At 41.5% G+C, this 5834-nt stretch overlaps 1 protein-coding gene across 3 annotated transcripts in view; it reads left to right on the forward strand.

Moving 5' to 3' along the window:
- Cnksr3 (CNKSR family member 3) overlaps nucleotides 1-5834 on the forward strand; it is an 89126-nt gene that overhangs the window by 1232 nt on the left and 82060 nt on the right. The window lies entirely within an intron of this gene.

The raw sequence follows: 5834 nt of genomic DNA on the forward strand, positions 1-5834 counted from the left end.
TTTTTTTTTTTTTTTTTTTTTTTTTTTTTTTTTTTTAATATAGTGCCTTCCAAGATTCTCAAAGATTCCCAGGGAAATTGCTAGAGGCCACTTAGACCTTTTTGTACTCTTCCAAGATATCAAAGTTCACCAAGAACAAGGAGGAGTGTACTTTCAGGGGTTCCCCCCCTCCCCACTGAAGCATCTCTCTGTCTCAAGTTACTGTTTTTTTCCCCTTCTGTCTGCTCTTTCAGGTGAGGATGGTGTCCTTTGTCAATAATAATAACTAGAATTGTGTAGCGCTTCACAGTTTGCTAAGAGCTCTCTCTGTGTTCTTGCCTTTGGTCACCACAGTAGACCTGTGAGGTAGGTAAAGCTGGTAAGCTCAGGTCACCTTTCAACCTGTCTCACCCATGGCTGCAGCATAAGGAGTAAACAGATCATCTCATTTCTCATGCCCGTGCCTTTCTTTCATAGACCCCTGGAATGGGATGTCCCAGGCATGTGGGATGTGTCAGTGGGTATGTCTGTCCATTTCTGGCTCTTTCTGAATTTTCCAGGGAAAGGAAGGAATATACCCTCCTTGAGTAGGGGTTTGTCCAATGACTAGAATTTCATGAACTCTTAGGTAACAACAGTGATGTGGACAACAAATGCCTGGGCATTGGTGACTCGATTTGCCTGGGTAAGCAGTAAATGGCATTGCCAGGATACCCATACCTTGGGTTAAATTGAAGTTTTCCCTAGCCAGCTACTTGCTGAGGCTGAATTAATCTGTTTTACTTTAAACCCATCAGTGAGGCCACAGAAGAAACTGTTAAAGTCAGTAGTCATTGACCTCCAGAGCTGTTCTGTCCAGTCTGGTGGCAGATACTCACATAGACTTGAGTCCTTGAAATGTGATTAGTCAGGATTGCAAAATACACTAAGTATGAGACACACTGGACATTTGAAGACTTGGTGTGAAAAAAAATGTGAAATATCTTAGTCATAATTTTTATATTCATTACATGTTGAAGTTATATTTTGGTATTTTAAATAAAATAACACTTATTACCAGGATTAACTTTGCTTGTTTATTTTTCCCTTCTTAAATGTGGCCCCTAACGATTTATAGCTGCACAGGACTTCCTTTGTGGCTTACATTCTAATTGTATTGGACAGTGCTGCTGTTGAGTAAAGAAAGGGTTACTACAGCTTATCACTCTTCAGCTTTACCAAGCCTCTGCCCATGTACTTGATAATAATGTACAACCAGAATGATGGTAACAGGCACACAGGAAGATTATGGAGTGAGATCTTCACACCATCAAGATTTGTGTGTCTTTTTTTTTTTTTTCTTTTGGTACCTCGGGATTGGGAGGTGAAAAGTGTAAATTCACATCCTGTTATATTTGTTTAACATTTAAAAAGAAGAGCAGATTAAAACAAGTTTTTGGTATACAGTTCCTTCACACAGTGGCTTAATTGAGATATCTTTCATCTAGGAAAAGTTTTCTGTTGACCTGAAAAAGCAACTCTGGTTGCCTCAGTACCTTTGATACTAGGTTACCTCCCTGTGGCTAGTACTGGGCAGCTTCACACAAAATGCCTGTGCCCTTTTGGACCCTTACATACAGCTTCTTAGAAAGACCTGGATACTTTCTGTGTGAAAATCTAAAAAAAAAAAAAAAAAAGATAAAAAGGAAGAAATGTATGGCTCACTCTTAGTACCAAGAGGATGTATTCTTCCAGATTGCATAACGTGTTCCTTATAAATTTCCCATAATAATGATGTACAGGTATTGACTTTTTAAAAAAAGATTGACTTGTGCAAAGTCCTTAGCTTATAGGACTATTTTTAGCTGTTTTTGCTAATCTCTTCTTCCAATCCCCATTTTATGAATACATCCTCATGATAAACAGCTCATGTAGATTTTTGCCATTCTTAGGACTGATGAATGTGTGTATGATAATTATGAGCTTGAGGTTTAAAATTATCTGTAGGAAGCCTGAGGTAAAAAATTTACTGAACCTGGCCACATGGATAGCCTGAGCTCATGCTGGTATTGCAAGACAGATTGGTGCATTAGAAAAGTTGCTGTGTTCAGAACATACTAATTTCTCTCACTCTTGTTATTAGTCTTTAGCTACACTGTCACCAGTTTTACCATAATATTAATAGATGTAAATGCTTTTCAGTATTCCCTTTGAGGTAGGAAATGTTATTTACATTTTGCAGTTGAATAAATTGAGGCACAGAGAGGTTAAGTACCTTGACCATTGTCACCCAGCGGGCAAGTAACAGAGCAGTATTTGACTCCAAATGGTTAGGTCTCACTTCAGTCCCTCTTCTCAGGCCTTCAGGATTCTATCTTTTTTTGGTACCAGAGATCAAACTCAGGTCCTTGCGCTTGTGAGGCAGGTGGTGGAACCTCTGAGATAAATCCCCGGCCCTTCAGGATTCTGTCTTAAGTGGGGGAATCATTGTATATACGTCTTTTTCTTCATTTTCTCTGCCACAAAATTATTTATAATCAAATGAATTCGTAATTCACGGCACTTTGCCAGCCAAATAACTCAGCAAAAGCTTTGTAAAGCATCCGATCTTTTACAACACGTGCACTCAGTCACACATGATGGAAACCCCTTAGGATTAACCAAATGGTAGTTTTAGCTTTTTCTTGTAAAGGAATCAGCACAGGTAATGGAGGTCTGGATAAGTCCTGTTGTCCAGATCTATCATTCCTAGCATGTGGCAGAACATGTGATGTCCATCCTAATGGCCTTCATGCACAGTGGTTGCTCTGCCCCAGTGTTGCATTTCTGTTCCAGGTAAGAGAAAGGAGACCATGGAGAACAGAAGCACGGTGGCAGCCATGCCTCTTTAATTAGTTCTGTCGAAGCTCCTTTAGGTAAAGTGGCCTCCACCTTCGTTGTCAGAACTGGCCATTTCATGCTGTAAGGGAAGTTGGTTATTGTCTTTTTTTTTTAAAGTGGCCTAGATACAAATTGGAATTTGGACAGTAAGGAAGAAGGGGAGAATAGACATTGGCATGTACTTGGTAGGATCTGCTGTACAGGAATTTACATGTATTAATTTTCATAGGTCAGCGCTCCGAGCAGGATGCATGCCACAGTTTCCTACTTACAGCAGCACAAAGGCCAGCTCTGCTTTAGAAATACAGTGTTAAATCTTATTTATTTATTTATTTATTTATTTATTTATTTATTTATTTATTTATTTATTTATTATGGTACCTCCGAGCAGGATGCATGCCACAGTTTCCTACTTACAGCAGCACAAAGGCCAGCTCTGCTTTAGAAATACAGTGTTAAATCTTATTTATTTATTTATTTATTTATTTATTTATTTATTTATTTATTTATTTATTTAATTTATGGTACCGGGGATCGAACTTGGGGCCTTGTGCTTCTGAGGCAGGCAGCAGAACCACTGAGCTAAATTCCCGGCCCTATAGCATTATGTCTTCATTTCTGTTTTCTCAGGTCAAAACCTTAATTTATCCAAGGTCTGTGCCTCTAAACTTGATTGAAATATCAGGAGTTTTGTAAAATGTAGCTACCCTGAGTTTTATTTCTGCTTACAGGCTGTTGGGGAGTGTGCTCACCATGCAGGAAGGGAAACTGATTTGTCCCAGCAGCTCTGTCGTACCATGGCCCTTGATCAGCCCAGAGGGGGCAGCTCTCAATTGGGGCATGGCTCAGTGAACACCTCCGTAAAATCCAGCTTGTGTCCCAGCTTCTGATCTTCCCCATCTCCAACCAAAACTAAGGGCTTTTCTCCTTCAAAGGCAGAGCCTGTTGTAGTCAAGGTATTTGCCCCTCTTCTTCACTGGCCAGGGCGCTGCTCTTTCCCTGTATTGGCAGTCCTGTTGTGCCTCACTGCGGGCTCATGAAGGGGTTGGGTTTCTGTGTTAACTGTAGAGACCTGGTACACTGTGGGTCCACTGCAGTGTACTATCTTCTACCATTTTTTTAGTTACTCTTCTTGCTGCCGGGACAAAATACTCGATACCTACAAGTTAGACGAGGAAAGGTTTATAGTCTGTTAGCTCACATTGTGTAGAGGTTTCAGTCATAGTCCGCTGGTTCCAACGAAAGGTGGCATGGCAAAGGGGCACAGCAGAGTGGCAGGCAGGAAGCAGCAAGCCTTCCTTTTTCTTTTCCTTTTTATTCTGTCCGGACTTCAAGCCTATTGGTTGGTGCCACGCACACCCAGGGTCGGTCTTCCCTCTTCAGTAAATCCATCACCCACAGTGGAACTGTGTTCCACCAATCAGTGGACTAATCCGTTATCACACACTCATGATTCAGTCACTCCCAAAAGTCCCACCTATGAGTACTTGAAGCTTTGAGGGGACATCTAGATATAAGCCATACATAGCATGAGGTTCTTCCTGCCCTTGTGTATACAGAGGCCAGATGTTCTCATCATCCTGATTCCAATCTAGGGTATACCCTTTCTTTAGCCCCTGTGGTCACAATAAGGGAAAGGTCCTTGTCTTTAACTCTTCATCAAAAACTCTGTATTTCACTCTATCCCCAGTTCTATCTCCTGAACGTAACTGATAACGTTTTTTGTATTTCTTGTTATTTTATTTTAAAAAATATTTTGAAGTACCAAGGGGTAGAACCTGGGGTCTCAAGAACGATAGGCAGGTGCTCTGCCACTCTGCTCCATCCACACCCCAGGTCTTCTTAATCCTAATAATAGAAAAAGTTTGATTGAAGCATTTATGCTATTGAAGCAGACGCTGTACTAAGTTCTTGCTTTAGACTCCCGCGCTTCTCAGGAAACCCAAATGAGATGTAGGTATCGTTCTGAGCTCCTATTCAAGAACCGAAGCAGGGGATTGGTCATACTCATGGGCGATGGTACAGCTTGAAGTGCTCTGCTCCGGCCTCACTTTACCTCTGCCATGCCTGACCCCGGATGGAAGAGGTCAGTGGTTGGAAGCATGGGTTCAGGAGTGAGGTGCGTTTGCCTTGAAGTTCTGCTTCTGACTGTGTGATCTGATGTTAAGCACTCCATAAATCGCTACTCATGTTTTTATTGCTTCCTCTCTTTTATCCTATAGCTTCTGGACATAAACTGTTCTCGCTGAGTAGTTAGAGCTGTTATGAGGTAGATTCCAACCATCCGGGGGCATCAGTTCATGGGAAAGAGATTTCTTTTCCAGTTGCCAACCAGTCAGAGGATTGGGGTAGCACCAGGTCTGGAAGGTTCTTGATTCTCTGAGTGATCAGTGTGTCTTGCTTGTATCACGAACTTTCTTTGGGTAAACCAATTCAAGCCATATTTCCCCAACTTTTAGTGTTTTAGTAGTAACTGGCCTTTTAGGAGGCATGGCATGAAGAATTGCTCTTGAGATCCATTGTTCACCCCTCTGGCACCTGGTCTGGTGACCTGCAGCTTGGGCCTCACCTTGGGGCTTGTTAGAGATACAAGCTCAGGTCTGTTAAATCACCATTTGCTTTTTAACAAGATCCCCTGGTGATTCATGCATCCATTAGAGTTTGAGAGGCCCTGTTTTAGTACATAGCTTCAAATGCGTTCTCAAACTTTGCTGGTAGGTCTTGCTACCATAGCATCGGGCTATCTGATCTGACATGGGCTTAAATCTGTTTTACTGAAGTTCAGGAGAAATGCTACTTAATTTGAAGATGCTTGACTTGGCCACTCATTGAAACAGAAAAGCCTTGTGAGGAGGGTGTGTGCTTACGTTTATAAGCACCACCTAGCAACAGCATCAGTTCATTCTTAGCAAACCAAATGAAACATTTCCCCCGAGATTTCTTACCTGTCCCTTGGGGCTTGAAGAGTACTCATAACAAGTAAAAAAAAAAAAAAA

The sequence above is a fragment of the Fukomys damarensis genome, unplaced genomic scaffold (genome assembly GCF_012274545.1).
Source record: "Fukomys damarensis isolate Sample0158 unplaced genomic scaffold, DMR_v1.0_HiC HiC_scaffold_14, whole genome shotgun sequence".
Lineage (NCBI taxonomy): Eukaryota > Metazoa > Chordata > Mammalia > Rodentia > Bathyergidae > Fukomys > Fukomys damarensis.